Raw genomic sequence first — 24,348 nt, forward strand, 5'->3', positions numbered from 1 at the left:
CTATTTTACTTCGGAGTCACGTGAGTGACTACGTGAAGACTTCAAAGCTCTGTGATTTCAAACCGTGTAACAGTTCATACTTCACTCGCTGCCGAAGTCATTCGAGGGAGGAAGTATGTTATCGTAATCAACCATGAATCTGTTTGTAAAAACAATAATGGTGTTATTAACAACAACAAGACCAATTGCTCCCCCGGGCTTAAATTATATATTTTTTGCAGATTCTTTTTCTGCAAACGATACAGGTTCTGTCAGTGGTTTGTTATAAAAGTTTGGAACGTATACTCCCTAGACCACCCTGCAGTAGCCAGGATGTGGTCCATAGGCTCGTCCATCCTCTTAGTTACTGACGTGGAAGCTGTTCTGGTGGAATAAGATTTTATACACGTTAGTATTTACTCCAGCAACTCCCAGTACCTGCTTGAGCCACTAGAGATAGTTTAGCTCGTCACCCGACCATGAGGTTTCCTGTGGCTGACCCATAAGGCTTTTTCCTCTCCCTCGGTATTCCTTATTGTGTCGATCTCTAAGTGGGTCATGACACATAAAACGTGGTTCAGGTGGGTATGCCCGGAATTTCATGACTGGACCTGATGTTCCTGGTCTGTTCTGTTTGGCCAACCCTTGAATGGGCATGTGACACTATCTGGTGTTATAACCATGTTGTCCCATCGCAGTAGATGGGAGAGCTGGCTCTTTGTGTTGATGTAAGGCCACCAGCATGTCCATCTTCAGGGTAGGCTGTTCCAGGGTGAGTGACCTGGCTGGTGATCATCCCCTAAGGTATGTCAGGATTTCACTGACATCCCAATTTGGGTGTACCTATTTCTGGGGAATGGATTGATATACCTCTCCTGTATCTGATCACCAGTGAGCGGTACCCAAGTTGAGTAGGCTAACAGAACATGTCCTTCATTGTGGTGAAGACCTGCCAGGAGCTCCAGTACAGTTTTTTGTTATAGTTGAATGTGTAATTCCTGTTTTGGAAACAGTGTACCATTTCTTGATGCTCCTCAGGTATGTTCCCTAGGATATGCGACGGAATGCTGTCATCAGGTTGATAGTGCTCCTGATCCAAGCACAGCAATGGTCTTCCCAATTCTGCAATTCTTTTAATGACCATGTCGAGGATCACTGGGAACCATGCTTGTGGACTTGGTCCACTGTAATTTGCGTAGTACCCGACTGATGAAGCCGTAGTACCTATTGAAGAGGTAGAAGGAAAGGAAAACATAGAGATTAGGTTCCCCCCACCCCTCAATACGCGGGAATGTCTCCATTGCCGCTGCCTTGAGATTGGTTTCATGTGACGTAAGTTAGTACGTGGTGATTTAATTGGATATAAGGAATCGATATCTGGTGTCCATATTGCTTAGTGATTTCAGCAAATATTTTTGGTTTAAATGTATGTTTACAGTATTTAGCTCACCTGATAGGTGAGTTACTGATGGTCAAACATGTTTGACGACATACGGTTTCCAATTGTTAATAAATTGTCCCCTAATATCGATGTTCTCCTGCCCAAGTGGTTTGGTATATGCCACCACTGATGTTGTTATCTTATAAACGAACATGCAAATTTGGTGGATTACTGAGCAAATGCTTCACTAGAATTAAGTAAGTTAATATATAACATGTTTAAGTCAATTCATATTGGCATTAAGTATTACAAGCTCAGTAACACATCAGGACACATAAGATGTTACTCAAAACAGGTGGAAGTGTACAACCATAATCCTTCCTGCCGATAAATTCCATGATAACACTACAGATTAATCCATTTGCCCCCATATTACAGGTATGGAGATAGTTTTGAACACTAGTATCTCAGCTCATAGGAAAGGTACAAAGTTCAGTAGCTGGTAATGCTGCTATATCCCAATTACTTTGCCACGTAGTTGATTGGTGGTTAATGCACCATGACTGATAGTCATAATGAATACCAGATAACAACGTTGTGGATGGTCAACGTAAATATCTGGATATATATTTTGTGCACCTTTCTAATTACTGAGGTGAAGGTTGTTCCAATTTCTAAAACAATGTTGGCAGTTTAGTAATGGTTCCACAGGGTCTTTAGTGTTAGAGAGGGGAGAGGGGGGAGTGGACACAGCCTTCAGGGGAGGCAGGATGAGGGGGAGGTAAGAGCTTGGGCCAGGAAGGCCCATTCTACCTCCAGCCCCCGGCAGTCTGAGCAGCAGAGAAGAGGAGGCAGAGCAGTTTAGAAGTTCTTGTGCAGGCACGGACTTGTTATTTTCAGGCCCCAACATCCTTAGCAGCTAGTGACAGGGAGACAGGACCTGGTGGAGCCGCCATTTTGAGAGGGGCTGCTTTTGAAGCTGAAAGGCTGTTAGTATTTCTAATTTTAATCCAGTTTATTGTCAAGTGTGCCAAGGTACAGTGAAACGCTTTCATTATGTGCTGTCCAGTCAGCGGAAAGACAATACATGTTTGCAATCGAGCCATTTACAGTGTACATTTATATGATAAGGGAATAAGTGCAAGGTAAAGCCAGTGAGGTTTTTTGACCTGAAACGTCACCCATTCCTCCTCTCCAGAGATGCTGCCTGTCCCACTGAGTTACTCCAGCATTTTGTCTCTATCCAAAGTTTGACCAAAGAGTGTCTGAGGGTCACCAATGAGCTAGATAGTAGTGCAGGACTGCTCTTTAGGTGTGGTAGGAGGATTCAGTGTGGGTTTTGAGTGCTTGGGCTTTGGTGAGATGGGCAAACAAGAAAAAGTGCCTGAAGCATCACCTCTCCGTGTTCTCCATCTTGGTCGGCGTGGGCACGTTGGGGCCGAAGGGCCTGCTACCATTCTATATGACTCTATGACTCCATGGCTCTATGTTGCCCCACTGTGGTCATGCCGTTTTCTCGCTACTCCCATTAGGCAGTAGGTACAAAGCTTAATATTTTTTATAATTTACAAATATATCGTTGAAAAAGTTCCAAATTGAAAGAACAAAAAGTAAAATAAAAACTTGCCATAGTTTGGCTTTTGCTCCACAACACTAACTGAAAGAGGTTTTTTTTTTAAAAGGAGAAACCTGTGGACTTTCACTGTGATATTGGACTCGAAAGAAGAAGTGTACGGGGATCGCTGGACGGCGTGGACTAGGTGGGCTGAAGGGCCTGTTTCTGCGCTGCATCTCTAAACTAAACATTTCTAAACCACACAACAGTAAATAAAATAGAATAGCAACAAGCAACTGCAGATGTAGACTTACAAAAAAAAAGGCACACGGTGTTAGAGTAACTGAGGGAGGTAAATTTCTAAATGACAAACCATGTGTAATTTCACGGTGATATTTGCTTTAAATGGCGCTAATTCCAGTTTGCAAAACTTACTCGTGGAGAAGTAAATCATCAAATGTTTAAGCTGTTTGGGATTGAAGTCATAAACATGTTACGAATTACTAAAACTTAATGTGTTCATTAAAATATATCTATCTAGTTTTACACTAAACATACATTTTGGTGTTTCCTTGAGTTTCTTCATTAGAACGGGTGTCGGGGGTTATGGGACAAAGGCAGGAGAATGGGGTTGAGAGGGAAAGATAGATCAGCCATGATTGAATGGCAGAGTAGAGTTGATGGGCCGAATGGCCTAATTCTGTTCCTAGAACTTATGAACCTGTGAGTTAATGCATGAAGGAGCCTTTAAAAATGAACCACGTCTTTCAAAGAAGTACATCAAATTTTCCCGATCAATTTATTAACGAGACACTACTTAATCTCTCTGTTTTATAACATGCAAGAGCACAATTTTTACATTGTCACTTGGTATAAATCTTCTTAATGTAATCTTTGTGGTAGTACATCAAAAGTTGATTTCATCAAAGGTCATCATTGTGTCATTTCTCTATTTGAATGAAATTTCAGTTGATTGTCGTGGTCGTTTAGGGTAAGTGCAGACTGATGATGGATGACTGATACATCACACGTTGTGTATGGAAGTCTACCACTCACTTGTGTCATTTCCAACAAGACAATCAGCTTTTGGCCGGTGGATTTATATTTGAATCAATTTTCAATTGTACATATTCTAGATAATAAAGGTGAAGTGAAATCTAAATAATTATTTACTGCTAAATACCAACATCAGTCAAACAGTAAAATCTGTCTAACTACAGCAGTTCAAAAGGTTCCACATCATCACCTTCTCAAGGGCAACTAGGGATGGTTAATAAATACTAATCTTGCCAAATGATTCATTTACATGGAGACAGTTCTGTATATGGATCAGGGGTTATGTTTAAAGTACTATCACCTGCCACAATTCCACTGTAGTGGTGTAAAGGACATTATATCTGGAGAAACTTCAGTGGCTGAAGAAGGGGTTCGGCCCAGAAACGTCGCCTATTTCCTTCGCTCCATAGATGCTGCCTCACCCGCTGAGTTTCTCCGGCATTTTTGTCTACCTTTGATTTTCCAGCATCTGCAGTTCCTTCTTAAACATGACATTATGTCTAATCATTGAATGGCATATTCCAAATTTCCCATCAGTGCCAGCGGGAGAGTTGCTGCCTTACAGCGGCAGGGTTCGATCCCGAGCATGGGTGATGTCTGCACAGAGTTTGTACGTTCTACCTGTGATCCTGTGGGTTTTCTCCAGGATCTCTAGTTTCCTCCCACGCTCCAAAGACGCACAGGTTTATAGGTTCATTGGCTTGGTAAATTAACCTACAAACTTGTACGTCTTTGGAGTGTGGGAAGAAACTGGAAAAACCGGAGAAAGCCCATGCGGTCACAGGGAGAACGTGCAAACTACACACAGACAGCACCCACAGTCAGGATTGAACCTGGGTCTCTGGCGCAGTTCGTAACCTTGGATGCCCTTACAAATTATTCATACTGTTTTCATGCTGTATCCATTCACTAATAACCCTTTCCCTATTCATAAGATCTAGGATCAAAATTAGGCCATACAAGTCTACTCCGCCATTCATTCATGGCTGATCTATCTTTCCCTCAATCCCATTCCCCTGCCTGCTCCCCATAACCCCTGGCACCCGTACTACTCAAGAATCTGTCAATCTCCACCTTGAAAGCATCCACTGACTTGGCCTCCACAGCTGTCTGTGGCAATGAATTGTATTGTTTAAATCCTGCCTAAAAAGACAATAATCTCAGTTTTAAATATTTCTATTGACCCAATCTTACTAATCTTTATGGGGGGGGGGGGGGGGGGGGGTTAACAGTTAGATATACGCATGCTCTGCGTGATACCTTGCTTCCTGATATTTCTTCCCCAAAAGCAATCTCTAATTGTAAGGTTATGTTCCTGCATTCTGTTTAGAGAGTGTATTAACATTCATCTGTGAGTACACCACTTGAAAATGAATGGTAGTTGAATGAAAAGATTTCGTAACTAGCCACAGGAGGGAAGGAACAATAAAAGTGACCAGGCAAACAATGGATCCTTTGACCTTGCCGTTGACTGAACTGAACGGCAACATTAAACAATATTCTCATGAAAAGAGCATTGGAATATTTTGAAGGGAAATTAATTTGGAATTCAGCATTTATAATAGATGTTGATGCTGAGGTCTGGCATTTTGCCGCAAGATAAGCACGTTATCTCTCACGCCGCCTTTAACAAGAATGAACGGTTTGAAAATTGCCTCGCCATTCTTTATCACCTGTGCCCGCGATAAAACTCTTATCTCAAAACAAAACGCAGGTACTCAGAATATGTTTGGACAATGTCTAAAATATTCTCTCCACATTCTGCCCATCTTTTAGCAATCACGGCCGCACTTCAGGCTTCTGGAAAGGGTTGCAGGAAACTTGGAAAAAAGAATGGAAGAGTAAATATCAACGGGTTTAGTTTAGTTCAGAGCTACAGCGCAGAAACGGGCCATTTGGCCCACCGAATCTGCGCCGACCAACGATCCCCGCACATTGACACCACCCTACCCACACTAGGGATAATTTACATTTATGCCAAGCTAATTAACCTACAAACCTGTACGTCTTTAGAGTGTGGGAGCGCAGGTCACGGGGAGAACGTACAAACTCCCTAGTCGTAGTCAGGATCGAACTCGAGACCCGGGTCTCTGGCGCTGAAAAGCATCAATTACACTGCCGCGCAACTGTGCCGCCCATTCTTAAGAAGAATCCGTCATCTCTTGGTTGACTTGGTTCCCTCCCCTTTTACACCTACTGAGGTTCTTTAAAAATGCAAATGATCATTTCTGAAATGTATTATTAAAATGTAAAATTATGGCACCTTACAAAAGGAACCATTAATTTACAGCGGTATTACAATAATTTAATGAAGTTGTGATATATTTAATTACTGAAATAAATTATTTATTGTCTTTCAGATTAATTCCCCTGCTTTAAATAAATTAATTTTTATAAGGCTGTTAGATTTGACTATTCTTCAGACTATTTCAGTTGAGAAATTATATTTCGATAGTATGTACCTCCTCTGTATTTCTAAGAGAAAACAATGCAATTGCAGTGTGTATGAAAGAACTGCAGATGCTGGTTTATGTTCATAAGTGATTGGAGCAGAATTAGGCCATTTGGCCCATCAATCCTGCTCCGCCATTCAATCATGTCTGATCTATCTTTCCCTTTTAACCTCATTCTCCTTCCTTCACCCCAGAACCCCTGACACCTGTGCTAATCAAGAATCTATCTATCTCTGCCTTCTAAATGTCCATTGACTTAGCCTCCATATCCTACTGTGGGAATGAATTCCACAGATTCACCGCCATTCTAACTAAAGAAATTCGTCCCCATCTCCTTCTTAAAGGAACGTCCTTTAATTCTGAGGCTATGACCTCTGGTCCTAGACTCTGCCACTGGTGGAAACATCCTCTCCACATCCACTCTACCCAGGTCTTCCACTATTTAACTATTTACTATTTCACTATTTAAACTGAAGATAGACGGGGCAAGAAAGCTGGAGTAACTCAGCGGGTCAGGCAGCATCTCTGGGGCAAAGGAATAGGTGACGTTTCGGGTCGAGACCTTTCTTCAGACTCTGGGGAAAGGTAAAAAAGAGAGAAATCACCATCTATATCTTTCGTTTCCCTTTCCCCTGACTATCAGCAATGGAATGAGAGTGTTTTGACGAAAGATGCTACCCTGAGCCTTGTGTTACAATGGTGTTTGTGTTCTATTTTAAATGGCTAATGCCAACCAAGTTATTTACATATTGTAACAATATATAGAATCTGACTGCATCCGTTTAATAGAGCTGTTGAATTGTAGTACGCCCTTTTAATATTTCATAGACTTTGTTTCACATATTTCATGTTTTTTCTTTAAAATTTGCACTTTTTCAAGAAATCTCAGTTTTTTAATTTGCCGTTGGATGCATTTAAGTCATGATGGGGAAACACATATCAGACTACTGTTGACCTGGACATCAGACCCAGTGAGTCCTCATCTCAGTCCTAATTAGCAGAGGACCTGGATTTAAACTGACAGTCAAAAGTATGAGGCCTGAGATTAGATTTTGTTTTTTCACACTGAAGTTATTGCAAAAACTGAAACGTACTGCTTGACAAGGTGGTGGAAGCGATGCGATGGTGACTTTCAAAGGAAAATTGGATAACTACCTGATATCAAGGTCAAGGGGCGGAAAGTAGCTTTGTGGAACTAATTGAGTAGATCTTTCAAAGCTGCTTCTGAACAGTCCACTTCATGAGCTTGATGTTGCACTTACAGAGACAAGTGGGTTTTGTAACCAAGGCAATTTGTCAGCTCCAGCCAAAAAGACACACACTTTGTACACAGCTGACGGGCTACCTTGAAGCCCAACATAATTGGCACCTTGTGAGGAGACACTTGGGCTTGATCCAGTTCCAAGAAGATCCAGATCGTGGAAGATCGTGGAACTAATTTTCCGGGCGGCAAAGTAGGTGCAAGGTAAAGTCTGATTAAATGTGTAGGGAGGAACTGCAGATGCTGGTTAAACTGAAGACAGACACTAAAGGCTGGAGTAACTCAGCAGGTCAGGCAGCATCTCTGGAGAGAAGGAAGAGATGATGTTTCAAATTGAAACCCTTCTTCAGACTAAAGATCGTCTGAGGGTCTCCATTAACGTAGATTGAAGCTCTGGACCGCTAACTAGTTGTTGGTAGGATGGTTCAGTTGCCTGATAACAGCTGGGAAGAAACTGTCCCTGAATCTGGAGGTGTGCGTTTTCACACTTCTGTACCTCTTGCCCGATGGGAGAGGGGAGAAGAGGGAATGACTGGGGTGAGACTCATCCTTGATTATGCTGGTGGCCTTGCCGAAGCAGCATGAGGTTTAGATGGAGTCAATGGAATAGAGGTTGGTTTGCGTGATGGTCTGGGCTGCTTGTGAATCACTGGGCCCCTGAGTGTTTAGGGCGGAGAAGGTGCACTCACAATGATATTAAGAACTCTGAGTAGCACATAGAAACCCTTTGGGACAGCACAGTGGTACAGCTGGTAGAGCCGCTGCCTCACAGCACCGGAGAAACGGGCTCAACCGTGATCTCAGGTGCTGTCAGTGTGGAGTTTGCACGTTCTCCCTGTGACTTCGTGGGTTTCCTCTGGGTGCTCCGGTTTTCTCCCAAATCCCGAAGACGTGCAGTCTGTGGATTTAGTGTGCAGGGAGTGGATGCAAAAGTGGGATAATGTAGAAGTGGTGGAATGGGTGATCGATGGTTGGCATGGATGCGGTTGGCCAAAGGGCATTGTCTCATTGTTTTCACATGCTGTATCTTTCAAACAAACAATCAAGAAGTAGTAGGAGTGACCATCTTACAAACTTCTCACCCGCCCACCCATCAGGCACGTCAGGCCCAATCTATGGTTCTAACATCATCAATCATCTGACAATAACCCAACATGGGAATGGAAGCAAGTCATTGCTAATCTCAGGGCTGCCTAAGAAAACAAACTTGATATGAAAAGAATATTCTCCACACATAAGAAGATAAGTTGGACACTTTCGTCAGCTGATGTAATGGTAGATAACACATCAATCTACTTTCCCAGAATGGATATGTCTACAACTCGAGGGCATAGCTTTAAGGTGAGAGGGGGATATTTTAATGAAGATGTGGGGGGCAATTTTCTTTAGGCAGAGCGTAGTGGGGGCCTGGAACACATTGTCAGGGGTGGTGGTGGAGGCAGATACAATAATGGTGTTTAAGAGGCTTTTAAACTTTCAGGGAAGTGCGGGGACTAGAGGGAAATGGATCATGTAGAGGCAGAAGAGATCAATTTAACTTGGCATCATGTTCACCACGAACATTGTGGGCCGAAGGGCCCATTGCTGTACTGTTTTATGTTCTATGTTAAAGAAAGGTTCATTACTCATTAGCAGTGATCAGAATGTTAGCAGAAATTATTAGTGTAAAGGGCCTGTCCCACGAGCATGCGACTCCATGCGGCAAGCGCGACCTAAAGGGCCGGTCCCACCAGCATGCGCCTGCATGCGGCAAGCGCGACCAAACCAGAAGCGGGGGCCGCGCGGAGGTCGAGTGAGTGACATGAAGTTCGAGCGGAGTCCGCGGGAAGTTCGCGCGTGACGTACGGCTTCGAGGCGGCTGCGGGCCAGCAGGCCGTTGCCGCGCAGAATTTTTGAACACTGTCAGTTTTTCGGCGCCCCGCGCGATGTCGGGACCAGCTCTGCACAACTCCATACGGCTCTGGCGATCGAAGTGGGACCGGCCCCTCGAGGCCGTACGGCTCAAGCGACCACGTTAGGTCGCGCTTGCTGCAAGCAGGCGCATGTAGGCGCATGCAGGCGCATGCTGGTGGGACCGGCCCTTAAGGTCGCGCTTGCCGCACGGAGGCGCATGCTCGTGGGACAGGCCCTCAAGCATAGATCTGTCAACATGCAGATAAATGAAGATAGACACAAAAAGCTGGAGTAACTCAGCGGGACAGGCAGCATCTCTAGAGAAGAGGAATGTGTGACGTTTCAGGTCGAGACCCTTCTTCAGACTGAGAGTCAAGGGAAAGGGAAGCGAGAGATATAGACAGTGATACAGAGAGATACAGAACAAATGAATGAAAGATATGCAAAATGTAATGAAGATCAAGGAGAAGTGGAGCCCACAATGGTCCATTGTTGGCTGTGGGCTAGGCAATACCGAGAAATGAGCTCAACAACTACAGAAAACACTTCAGAGGAATATAATGTCATCACAATCAGTGTGGAAGAAAACTTGGTAAAATATCCAAAGATCAAAACAATTGAATGTTCTGAAATAACATCGATTGCTTAAATGGAAGTGTAAAGAGAATGGGTGTGATCCCTGTGATTGACTTGTAAGTATTATTGAGCCACCGTCACTGTGAGGCATTGTGGTTTGATCTAATCTCGGAACATATCAGGAAACATTGGGAAATCTTGCAGCTGTTTCCAGTACTGATGTTTAGGACAGCAGATGGCATTAGTGCACTGTCCTTCACACAAACCTCCAATTACAAAATTCACAAAGAGAATAAAAGCAAAGAAGGTAAGCATATCCCGCCCCACTATGAACACATTCTTCACTTAATTCTTCAGCTGTTCTTGAAGTTTCTCGTTTCAACACTTGTGGATGTGAACACTTGTAAAATCTGTCGAACTGTTCAACTGGACTCTGACATGATCTTGTTTATATTGAACCGTCCTGATTCCTTTAGACTTTAGACATACAGCGTGTCAACAGGTACTTTGGCCAAACCAATCCATGCTGATCAGCGATCACCCACACACTAGTTCTACCTTATGCACTAGGGACAATTAACCTGCATGTCTTTGGATTGAGGAGGGAAACTTGAGGACCCAGGGAAAGCCCACGCAGTCATAGGGAGAATGTACAAACTGTGTACATACAGTGCATTCAGAAAGTATTCCGACCCCTTCACTTTTGCATTTTTATTATGGGGTATTGTGTGTAGATTCATGATTAAAAAAAATGAATTTAATCCATTTTAGAATAAGGCTGTAACATAACAAAATGTGGAAAAAGTGAATACTTTCTGAATGCACTGTACAACACCCATAGTTAGGATCGAACGCGGGTCTCTGGCGCTGTGAGGCAGCAGCTCTACCTGCTGCGCCACCATGCCGCCCCCAACTCCATCCCTGTTCTTTCTGAAGTGTTAGTAAAACTGTGAGAAATGTAAGAGCCACAGCTGAGGGCACCATCCATGGCAATGGAGGAGAAACTAATGGAGAATGAGGACGTCTCAGATGTCCTCAAGTGGAAAGCCTTATCTTGAGAACAAACGCAGCAGAGACCGAGAACTGCAGGAAAGTGGTGATTTGCTTGCAAGAGACATGGTGGGAGGAGGTGGAGTCAAGGCAATTGTTGTAGTTGATGGGTCTGCATTAAATATCAGTGGGTAATGTAAAAACACCAGGGGGCGCCGTCAGAGATGGCAGCCTCGCCGACAGTCTGTCTGTCACCCTGTGCGTAGGGGATAGGGTAGGGCCGAGGATGTCCTGGTTGGGTTACTCCTGGGCCGGGCCAAGCTGGGCTATCCGCGAGTCACGGCTCCAGGCAGAAGCGGGCTCTGCCCGAGGTGGCTGCGTGCCCCTTTCCCGGGGTTACGTCCATGCCCTGGTGGCGTTAGAGAAGGGACTACGCGCGGTCCACAGGTGTCCTGGGGGATATCCGGGATCGCTGGGCACCGCGGGAATTTGAATGCATCCTTGACAAGGATTGTAAGATAGTTGTATAATAGTTTAGTGTTTGTCGCGTATTATGATGGTGGGTTCTGTTTTGGTTTTTACTGTACTGTATATATTATTTTAATATTTGAATAAATATTTTTGATTATAATAAAATAACCCAGTCTGTCTGTCTTTTCGTCCTTTTTGTTATATTTAGTGTGTTTTAAAAGTTTGTGTTAATGTTCTCTGGTTTGCTTTAATGTGGGGGGCGGGGGTGGGGGAGGGGGAAACTTTTTTCTCAATCTCTTACCTTGCTAATGATGCTATTGATTTCCGGATCGTATCTTCAGTCGCTCTGCGGCCTAACATCATGGAGTTGGCGACCTTGCTCGAGACTGACTTTGAGCCCCACCACGGGGGCTGTGGATATTCCATCGGAGCCTGCGATCCCTTGCCTGGGATCGACGCTCCAACCGCGGCCTGCGGATTTCAACATCGAGGAGCTCGCAGTCTCGGGTAGAGACTGATGTCAGGAAACTCTAAAGCCGCAGAAGGTTCGACCAGCCCCGACCCGAGGTCCGATCGCCCAGCGCGGGGAGCTGAGACCCCCCGATGCGGGAGCTTGATCGCCCTGATGCGGAGGGCTCGACCGCCGGCTGCTGGAGCCAAGATCGCCCCGACAACGGAAGGTTCGAGTGCCTCGACCGAGGGAGAACTAAAGAAGGGAAGAAGATCGCACTTTTTTCGCCTTCCATCACAGTGAGGAATGCGGAGAGTCGCTGTGGTGGATGTTCACGTTAAATATGTGTTTGGGTGTCTTGTTGTTCTTTATTGGTATGACTGTATGGCAAATCAAATTACTCGTATGTTACAAAACTTACTTGGCTAATAAAGTATTATAATGATGATTATGATTATGATATCTGTCACCCGAGATGAAGATAGAGAGATCATGAAAGTCATGAGCGGTGTCAGAGATGATCCAAGTGAAATTGTGAGCAGAGGATTGATGGTGAAGCTATTGAAATTGAGTTCTGCATGGGTGCAGGAGGCAGCCCCAGTGCAGCCATCGATGCAGAGGAGAAAGAGTTCCAAATGAATGGGTCCTTTTCAGAATGGCAGGCAGTGACTAGTGGGGTGCAACAAGGCTCGGTGCCGGGACCCCAGTTGTTTACAATATATATTAACAATTTAGACGAGGGAATTAAATGTAACATCTCTAAGTTTACGGATGACACAAAGCTGTGTGGCAGTGTGAGTTGTGAGGAGGATGCAGCGTGACTTGGATAGATTGGGTGAGTGGGCAGAAGCATGACTGATGCTGAATAATGTGGATAAATGTTATCCACTTTGGTGGCAAGAACAGGAAGGCAGATTATTATCAGAATGGTGTCAGATTAGGAGAAGAGGAGGTGCAATGAGACCTTGATGTTCTTGTGCATCAGTCACTGAAAGTAAGCATTCAAGGACAGCAGGCAGTGCAGAAAGCTTATGGCATGTTGGCCTTCATTACGAGAGGATTTGAGTTTAGGAGCAAAGAAATCCTACTGCAGTTGTACAGGGCCCTGGTGAGACTGAACCTGGAGTATTGCATGCAATTTTGGTCTCCTAATTTGAGGAAGGGCATTATTGCTATTGAGGGAGTGCAGCATAGGTTCACCAGCATAATTCCCGGTTTGGCGGGATGGGCATATGATGAAAGAATGGGTCGACTGGGCTTGTATTCGGCAACTTGAACGTCCAGGAGCGAAAAAGACTACAAAAAGTTGTGACCACTGCCCAGTCCATCATCGGCTTTGACCTCCCCACTGTCGAAGGGATCCATCGTAGTCGCTGCCACAAAAAGGCAGCCAAAATCATCAAGAACCCACACCATCCTGGCCACACACATATCTCACCACTGCCATCAGGAAGAAGGTACAGGAGCCTGAAAACCGTAATGTCCAGGTTCAGGAACAGCTACTTCCCCACAGCCATCAGGCTATTAAACACAACAAATAAGCTATGAGCTCTGAACTGCAAAAGACATTATTTGTTATTTGCACTATATTTGTTTTTATTTAACTTTTTCTTTTTTCCCCCGTTATACACAATGTTTACATATTCACATATTCTGTTGTGCTGCAGCAAGTAAGAATTTCATTGTCCCATCCGGGACATATGACAATAAAACACTCTTGACTTGACTCTCTTGTATTCGCTTGAATTTAGAAGGATGAGATGGGATCTTATAGAAACATATAAAATTCTTAGTGGATAGGACAGGGTAGATGCAGGAAAAATGTTCCCGATGTTGGGGGAGTCCAGAACTAGGGGACACAGTTTAAGAATAAGGAGTAGGCCATTTAGGACTGAGATGAGGAAAAACCTTTTTCACCCATAGAGTTGTGAATTTGTGGAATTCTCTGCCACAGAAGGAGGGGAGGCCAATTCACTGGATGTTTTCAAGATAGAGATAGATTTAGCTCTTAGGGCTAAAGGAATCAAGGGATATGGGGAAAAAGCCAGAACTGGGTACTGATTTTAAATGATCAGCCATGATCATATTTAATGGCTGTGCAGGCTGGAAGGGCAGAATGTCCTACACATGCAACTATTTTCTATGTTTTTATGTCTATGACCTGAAATGTTGCCTATCCATGTCCCCCAGAGATGCTGGCATTTCCTTCCTATGTTTAAAACAGCATCAGCAGTTCTTTCCTGCACATTTCGTCTGCTCCACTACATAATCTCCTCAAGGTATGTCTATCTACAAGAAGTTCTCCTCCTCTCTCCGACAAGAGTTCTGCAGTGTCTTCTACTGTATATCTCTTGTTTCCCTCTCCCCCGACTCTCAGTCTGAAGAAGGGTCTCGACCCAAAATGTCACCCATTTCTTCTCTCCAGAGAAGCTGCCGTCCCGCTGGGTTACTCCAGCACTTTTTGTCTATCCTCCAGAGATGCTGCCTGACCCGCTGAATTACTCAGCACTTCGATGTAAACCAGCATCTACAACCAGTTCCTTCCTACATATTTATTTGGTATCTGTTCTAGGATTAATGAAAGCTCCCTGGGGACTTCCTGATGGGGACTGGCAGCGTAAAGGGATCGGAGATCCATGGTAAAAATGAGATGAGGGGGGGGGGGGGTCAAGGAAGTAGAAGTTGTTGAAACGGTGGTGTCTATTCAGCAGTTCATTTTTTTTATTCTCGGGATTGCAGCATCTGCATCGTCTTGTGTGTGTACGTGGATTGCAGGATTTATATTTCATCTACTAATCAGAAGGAGCAAGCGTACACGATGATTAAAATCAAATATGATTGCTGTGCCATTAGGCAACCTGAGATAAGAGCACCAGCAAGAATTTGAATTAACGTGATATATATAAAAACAACAACTCTGAGGTAAGTATTTATCTCAAGGTAAAAAAGCCCTTTTGAAAGTAAAAATGTTTTAAACTTGCATCACTTCAACAGCTCACCATGCAATAAGTGCATAAAAGTGCTCGTACGAACCAACTAATGAAACTCCACACAAAATTGAAGATTCATACAGTGCCTATAACTATCTGGGGTAATAAACTTACAGAAGAGAAGCAGTAAATCTGAGACCAGGCAGACTTGAGGAAGAAAGCAATCATGAAAGGAGGTCAACCCAGAGGCAAAGGAGGAAACTGTCAGAATGCTAATTCTATCTCCTGGTATTAATCTGATGGATATAACACATTTTAGATCATATCTTGCCCAATGGTTAGTTTAGTTTACCGATGCAGTGTGGAAACAGGCCCTTCGGCCCACCGAGTCTGCACCGACCAGCGATCCCCGCACACTAACACTATCCTACACACACTAGGGACAATTTACAATTTTCACCAAGCCAATTAACCTACAAACCTGTACATCTTTAGAGTGTGGGAGGAAACCAGAACACCCGGGGGAAACCCACGCTGGTCACGGGGAGAACGTACAAACTCCGTACAGACAGCACCCAAAGTCAGAATCGAACCCGGGTCTCTGGTGCTGTGAGGCGGCAACTCTGCCACTATGCCACCGTGCCGCCCAAGATGAAATAAGAAAAATGCAAGACCATTTCCACGGAAGATGTGTGAAAATAATTTGCTGGTATACTGGATTGTAAAAAGTATTTGCAAATTTTACAAACTCCTTGTAATTTAATTTATTATACACCAGTGACTGACAATTTAAATTCTACATCCAGCATTTACCTATGCTGATAAATGGTTTTTGAAAGGTAAATTCAGCTCAACAATTTTATTTCAATTTTTCGAAGATGCAACCTATAGCAGCGATAGCAGAGACCCAAGGGCCAGAGTGTACTTGGTTATCCAAAAGGCACTTGTAAAGGTGTCACATAAAATGTTACCACGCCAGGCAAGGGCTTGTAAGGTAAAACATTACAATACAATACAATTTATTGTCATTTGAGCCTCAGTGAGGCTCAAACGAAATTCTGTTTACACAGCCATACAAACAAAGACAATTCCTAGACATACACACAATTTAATTCACACAAACATCCATCACAGTGGACCCACTGTGATGGAAGGCAAAGTCTTTTCTCTCCCCTGTTCTCCATGTCTCTCCCGATGTCGAAGCCCCAGGCGGGCGATGATAAGTCCCACGGCCATTTTAGGCCGTGCCGGGCGATTTACGGCCCCGCTCCCGGTCTAGAAGTCTCGAAGTTGGAGCCCCCGGCGGGCGCTGGAATGTCCCACGGCCATGAAGCCGTGCCGGGCGATGTACGACCCCGCTCCGGGTCGTTCCAACCCCGCGACACGGGCTGGAGAAGTCGCGTTGCGGGAGCTCTGGGAAGCGGTCTCTCTCTCCCCCCGGACCTGCGAGCTCCCGATGTCCCAGTCCATCGGACCTGCGGCTGCGTTGCTGGAGCCTCCGAGCCCCAGGAGTCGAGTCGCAGCAGCGAGTCACCACCGCTCCCCACGCTCCGAGGCCGGCCAGCCCCACGATGGTGAGTAGTCCGCAGCTCCGCAGTCTCCCGAGCCCCCGGGTCGTTCAGGTTGGAGGCCGCTCCACGGTACTAGGCCCCAACGACAACGGAGACCCGACAGGGAAAAGGTCGGGTCTCCCAGACAGGGAAGAGATTTTGAATAGTTTCCCCCCCCCCGCCCCCCACATATACACATTTAAAACCATTATTAAAAAACACCAAACACTACATTTAACTGGACAAAAAAAAAAAAAAAGACAGACAGGCTGTAGGGGCCGCTGCAACGGGTGAGTCGCGCCGCCAACTCATTAGCTGGGAAAGTTGATGTCTAGAGCAGGGGTCAGCAACCTTGTTCTGCATAGGGGCCAGGACCCATGTCTGTGAGTGGATGGCAGGCCACATCAATCACCATAGTTAATAAATGGAGGTAATAATAATACATACCAACGTAATTAGTAATAATACATAAATTAGTAATAATACATACTAGTAATACATACTAACTAGTGTGACACTTGGTGTTGTTTTTCGCAATAGTTTTCACGTGTTTTTCAATTAGTTTTCTGCGAGATCCCTCGCGTCCCCGGGACTGGCTGTAGCGCCCAGGTCGCAAAAACTAATTGAAAAAAAAAAAGGCCTGTGGGCCGGATGATTTCAGGTTAGGGGCCGGATGCAGCCCGTGGGCCGAAGGTTGCCGAGCCCTGGTCTAGAGGATAGGTTAACCAACAGAGTACAGAGCAATCAGTCTGAACAAGAGTCTCGACCCGAAATGTCACCTATTCTCCAGAGATGCTGCCTGACCTGCTGAGTTACTCGAGCGCATTGTGTCTAGTTTAGTTTAGTTTAGCGATACAGCACGGAAATAACCCACCATGTCCATGCCGACCAGCAATCCCCGCACACCTACACTATCCTAATCCCACTAGGGACAAATTACATTTATACCAAGCCAATTAACGTCTTTGGAGTGCGAGAGGAAACCAGAGCTCCCGGAGAAAACCCACGCAGGTCACGGGGAGAACGTACAAACTCTGTACAGACAGCACCTGTAGTCAGGATCGAACTGGGGTCTCTGGCACTGTGAGGCAGCAACTCTACCGCTGTGCCACCATGTCCTTTTGTGTATTAACCAGCATCTGCAAGTCCTTGTTTCTACAGCTTTGTTATAGAGAACTTGAGGCATCAATTCTAATGCCTCAGATATTTACAATCCATGTAGGAGACATGAGTGAATAGTCCAGTTTAATTTCTCAAGATAGATATTATGATAGAAAAATAAATGGGAAAGCTAATTGTGAGGGGAATGGAAGGAGCAGGCCAAGGAACGTAGGTAGACACAAAGTGCTGGAGTAATTCAGCAGGTTAGTTGGAGAAAAAGGATGGGTGACGTTTCAGGTCGAAACCCTTCTTCAAACTGCACCCAAATCAGCTGCCCTCTCTATCAATTAGTTTGGTGGCACTTTGCAACCTTTGTGTCTAGTGGGATAAACATTCGGTATAATACAGAAAATGTAGGCAGCTTTCATATTAATGTGACATGGAATATTTCTCCATCCAAGACAGCGCGCACTTAATTGGAAGTTCAAAATGCATCTTGTATGCTGAAACTAATTAGCACTCAAAATATCAAATCCAAAGTGTATGCCAGAACAACACTTTAAAAGTCAGCTCATTTGACTTAAGCAGAGCATAACCAGGGCATTTCAGCAAGACTTCAAAGCCGAACCAGCTCAGAGTTCTCTCAGGAGCTCTGCTTTTGTGTTGCACAGTCAATTAATTAGTATTTTTGGCCAGAAAGCTTATTATTTTTCATCATAAATAGCCCAACAAGTGACTCGTAACTGAAATGATGAGAATGCTACAGTATTATTAGTATTTGAAAATGACTAAATTAGTTCCCTAGATATTTTGAGGATTTATACAATTATTTATAAGTAACTGTTATGGGAGAAATGAAGGGGCAGATTTTCAGAGCCTTGGTCATTTTTCTTTCCCCCAAGTCTCTCCTTTCTAACCCGTTCATGAGATGAATGCCAATGAGGAAAAATGTGACCATTTTTGCTTGGCTTTGCTTTACTAATATGTTTATTCTGTTAGTGTTTAATTTGTCCTTCACTAGTTTCAATCTTGGTTCCACAATCCCAACTTTTGGCTTACTTTGGAAAAACAATCCGGGAATATTAGATTTTTTGCGGAAACAGACCCTTCGGCCCACCGATTCTGTGCTGACCAGCAATCACCCCGCACACTAGCACTATCCTACACTCTAGGGACAATTTACCATTAACGGAAGCCTTGATGAAGAAAGAACTGCAGTTGCTGGAAAAATCGAAGGGAGACACAAAATGCTGGAGAAACTCAGCGGGTGAGGCAGCAAGTATGGAGAGAAGGAATAGGCGACGTTTCAGGTCGAGACCCTTCTTCAGTTACAGAAGCCAGTCAACACACAACACACGAAGATCAAGGAGAAATGTAGAATGGTTCATTGTTAGCTGAGGGGAAGGTGACAACGAGGCACACCATCAATAATATTTAATCAGGAGGACAGTGAGATTAGTCAGAGAACTAGAATGGGTCTCCTAGGATGGGACTAGAACTGACAATGATCCATTCTGTATTTTCGTTGATTTTTGTGCCCTTTGATCTCTCATTTCCACACCTTATCTCTATGTATCCCTCTCCCCTGACTCTCAGTCTGAAGAAAGGTCTCGACCCAAAACGTCACCAATTCCATCTATCCAGATATGCTGTCCCACTGAGTTACTCTAGCGTTTTATGTCTATCTTCGGCGTAAACCAGCATCTGCAGTTCCTTCCGAAACATGATGTGACATCTCTTTCATACATGGGCACAATGTTAGCACCAACAGGGCTGTGAAGCAGCATGGTGGCAAATTCTCAGCTTAGTCTTGAGATTATGTTTTGGGAAGGCCAGTAAAATGGAGACACAAGGGTCCACAGATGCTGGAATCACCTGCTTCGATCCTGACTACGGGTGCTGTCTGTGTGGAGTTTGCACGTTCTCCCTGTGATCTGCATGGGTTTCCTCTGGGTGCTCCAGTTTCCTTCCATGTCGCAAGGACACATGGATTTGTAGATTCATTGGCCTCTGCAAATTGCCCTTAGAGTGTAGAGAGTGAATGGGAGAGTGCAATAACATTGAACTAATGTGAATGGGTGATCGATGGTCAGCATGGACTGGGTGGGCTGAAGGGCCGGTTTCAAAGCTGTCACGCTGAAGTAAACTAAACTAAAATCAAGGCTCGAACATTGAAAAAAAACTTGCACACATTAAAACAATGCAATTTGGTGCAACCTTCTCATTAACTAAAAATAAAGGGGGGGGGGAGGGTGGGGGGGGGCATAACAGTAGAGCTACTGCCTTTCAGCGCCGGAGAACTGGGTTTGATCCTGACCATGAGCGCTGTCTGTACGGAGTTTGTATGTTCTCCCTGTGACCGCGTGGGTTTTTTCCGTGATCTTTGGTTTACTCCCATATTCTAAAGATGTACAGGTTTGTCGGTTAACTAAACCAAAACACCACAATGCTACAATGCTGCCAAGGCACATTCTTCCCTCTGGTCATTTTCTCTTCCCTCCACTGTTTGTACTTCTGTACGATTTCATTGTACTCACGCCATTTGCTTTGACGCCAACAATAACTTTCACTGAATCGTGGTGCATGCGACAGTAATAGTCTGAAGAAGGGTCTCGACCCAAAATGTCGCCCATTCCTTCACTCCTGAGACCCACTGAGGTACTCCACCATTTTGTGTTCATCTTTGGCATCATAAGGTCATAAGGTCATAAGTGATAGGAGTAGAATTAGGCCATTCGGCCCATCAAGTCTACTCCACCATTCAATCATGGCTGATCTATCTCTCCCTCCTAACCCCATTCTCCTGCCTTCTCCCCATAACCTCTGACACCCGTACTAATCAAGAATCTATCTATCTCTGCCTTAAAAATATACCTGAATTGACTGGTGTAAACCAGCATCTGCAAATCCTTCCTACACACTACCAGTATATCTTGTATAGATTTCTATAAGGCCACGGGGAGGGGGACTGAATACTCTACAAATCCTCTGATGGGTCTTTAAGTTGGCAGCTGGTAACTCACTGAGACAATTGCCGGCAATGCGTTCTGTAGAGTGGGGCATTACATAAATAAAACTGAAACGTGCAAAAAAATAAAATCTCTTTATCGTGGAGCCCAGCGCTCATTTTTGCAATAATTAATTGGACGAGATTTCCTGAGGTAATCTTAAACTAACAAGTCCACTTAACTGCTAATAGAAATTGGTTGTAAATCAATGTATATAGAAACATAGAAAATAGGTGCAGGAGTAGGCCATTCGGCCCTTCGAGCCTGCACCGCCATTCAATATGATCATGGCTGATCATCAAACTCAGTATCCTGTATCTGCCTTCTCTCCATACCCCCTGATCCCTTTAGCCACAAGGGCCACATCTAACTCCCTCTTAAATATAGCCAATGAACTGGCCTCAACTACCCTCTGTGGCAGAGAATTCCAGAGATTCACCACTCTCTGTGTGAAAAATGTTTTTCTCATCTCGGTCCTAAAAGATTTCCCCCTTATCCTTAAACTATAAACACACACTAGTCCCTCCTTCAAAACAAAGAAACAAGTAACATTGGGCATTGGAGTCATGAAGAAGGTGTGGATCAAACACTATTGCTGATTTGATCCGTCTGGTTTTGCTGCTGATGACCAGATCCATACTCCATGTCAGGTTTTCCACACCACCACCACCTTGTGACATGCGGGCAGCCATGTTGGTTTTTAGTTTTAACCAAAGATCCTATAGCGGAGCATATAAGATCTTTGGTTTTAACTTATGATTCGTAGCATACAGTACTCATCTCGATGGTCTCTGTATGTATACAGATTAAAGTACTTGTTATGTTATATAATGACTCTGTATCATAAGTACTTTGCACAGAAGGGTCTCGACCCGAAACGTCGCCCATTCCTTCTCTCCAGAGATGCTGCCTGTCCCACTGAGTCACTCCAGATTTTTGTGTCTATCTTAAGTAACTTTGGGCAGAGAGATTGATTATACCCATTAAGAACTGATGCACCATGGTAGATTAACAGAGGCCTTTCATGAACTTTTATGTCCAGATACATTTAAGAACTTTCCCACAAATGCGTAAACATAACAACAACACCTAAGCAGATTGCAGGTTTCTTAATTTATTGAGCTTATTTTTTGATAAGGCAGCTGTCTCCCACCATAGCCACAGATCAGCTGTTCATGTTGATGGTAATCCTCCCTAAACATGTAATGAATCTCTTCACCTGCAGCAGCTCTCGACAGCACAAGAACAGGCTCTCATCTGCATGTGTCTAACCCCCTAACTATATGTCTCATCTTCTATCTGGTTAGCTTTCCAATATACATATTCAGCTCAACTTGCCCACTAATCAAGAATCTATCTATCTCTGCCTTAAATGTATCCACCGACCAGCCTTCTGTGACAAAGAATTCCACAGATTCACCACCCTCTGACTAACGGCCCAGCTACATTAGGCCTACCAGCCTGCGCACGTTTGGCCCATATCCCTCCAAACCTGTCCTATCCATGTATCTGTCTAACTGTTTCTTAAACATTGTGATCGTCCCTGCCTCAACTACCTCCTCTGGCAGCTTGTTCCATACACCCACAACCCTCTGTGTGAAAAGGTTTCCCTCAGATTCCTATTAAACCTTTTCCTCTTCACCTTGAACCTATGTCCTCTGGTCCTCGATTCCCCGTCTCTGGGTAAAAGACTGTGTATCTAACCGATCTATTCCTCTCATGATGTTTTATACTATAAGATCTCCCCTCATCCTCCTATGCTCCATGGAATAGAAACCCAGCCTACACAAAACTCTCCATATAATAACAGTTAAAATACACCTGGACAGGTACATGGACTGGAAAGGTTTAGACTAGATGAATATGAGTTAAAAATTTGTCCCTCAGATTCCCATTAAATCTTTTCCCTTTCACCTTAAACCTATGTCTTCTGGTCTTCGATCCACCTGGGTAAGAGACTCTGTGCATCTACCCGATCTATTCCTCTCATGATTTTATACACCTCCATAAGATCTCCCCTAATCCTCCTACACTCCAGGGAATAGAGTCCCAGCCTACTCAACCTCTCCCTATAGCTCAGACCCTCTAGTCCTGGCAACATCCTGATAAATCTCTGTACCCTTTCCATCCACCCAATCTATTCCTTTCATGACGTGCCACTTCACTCTTCACGTGCAGGGGATGTATATTGTGTGGAGGCAGTCTTTGTAATGCTGACCTTCAATAAAAAGGGTGAATCCACCATCCATGAAAATTTTATAATATGCACATGGAAGTAATTTCCTTTACTATTTACTGGATTTAGTTTTGAATATTTTCAGTCGTTGATAACAATTGCTCTACTAAAGTGAAATAAACCATGATATTTTGTTCAGTAGGTCATGTGAGATACAGAGAAATAAACGGACTGAGTGCGATCAGAGTAATTGATGCATGTAATTTTACTCTGAATGAAACTTGCGGCTTAAACAAGATTATTACTGTCATAGGATTCTTCGTGCAATTCATAAATTTACAAATAAGCCAATAGATATCATGCATCGCTGTAATATTATTTCCCCCTTGTGATTGTAGACAATTGCAATCTGCCGAGAAGTTAAACAGAGCAGTTTCCAATATAACCTGTGGACTTAGTGGTCCCATGAGGCTATTTATCAATTACTGATCATCTTTGTTGCAACTTTGTTGCTTAGAAAAGCAAACTAATACAATTGCAGCTATTTAAAACGCGTGGTCTGCAAAAATCTAACACTTAACCCGGTTAACACCCCAATTTAACAATGATCTTCTCGTTAAATTGTTAAAATAGCAACAACTTGCTTTGAGTAGGGACAATGTTTATGTTTATATAGAAGGACACAAAGTGCTGGAATAATTCAGCAGGTCAGGCAGCAGCTCTGAAGAACATGGATAGGTGAGAACATGGATAGGAAGGAACTGCAGATGCTGGTTTGAACCGAGGATAGACACGAAAAACTGGAGTAACTCAGCGGGTCAGGCAACATCTCTGGAAAAAAGGGAATAGGTGATGTTTTGGGTTGGGATACTTTTTCAATCCCGAGCCAAAACGTCACCTATCCATGTTCTCTACCTGACCATCTGAGCTACTCCAGCACTTTGTGTCTTTTTTTGTAAACAAGCGCCTGCAATTCCTTGTTTCTACTTTAAAATGCAGCTGAGCGTTGGTTGTAGATAAGGAAAAAAGTGCGGGCTTATTGATTATATAAGTGTATGTTGTGAGTGGGCTGACGGGACTTGTCTTTGGGCTGAGATATGGAACGGCGGCAGGACCAGCGAGTACCACCAAACAGGGCTCGAATTGAAGGGAGTTCCCAATGAGCAGAAGGACGTGTGACATTGCTTTATTGGTGTTTTAGTAAGCGTGTTGCTTTTAACTTTATATTGCAGAAGCAGATTTTTCACTCAGAGAGTTGAGAATCTGTGGAATTCTCTGCCACATAAGGCAATTCACTGGATGTTTTCAAGAGAGAGTTGGATTTGGCTCTAAGGGCTAATAGAATAAAGGGATATGGGGAGAAAGCAGTAATGGGATACTGATTCAGGATACACAAAAATGCTGGAGAAACTCAGCGGGTGCAGCAGCATCTATGGAGCGAAGGAAATAGGCAACGTTTCGGGCCAAAACCATTCTTCAGACTGATTCAGGATGATCAGCCATGATCATATTGAATG

Source organism: Amblyraja radiata, chromosome 18 (assembly GCF_010909765.2).
Source record: "Amblyraja radiata isolate CabotCenter1 chromosome 18, sAmbRad1.1.pri, whole genome shotgun sequence".
NCBI classification, from domain to species: Eukaryota; Metazoa; Chordata; class Chondrichthyes; order Rajiformes; family Rajidae; genus Amblyraja; species Amblyraja radiata.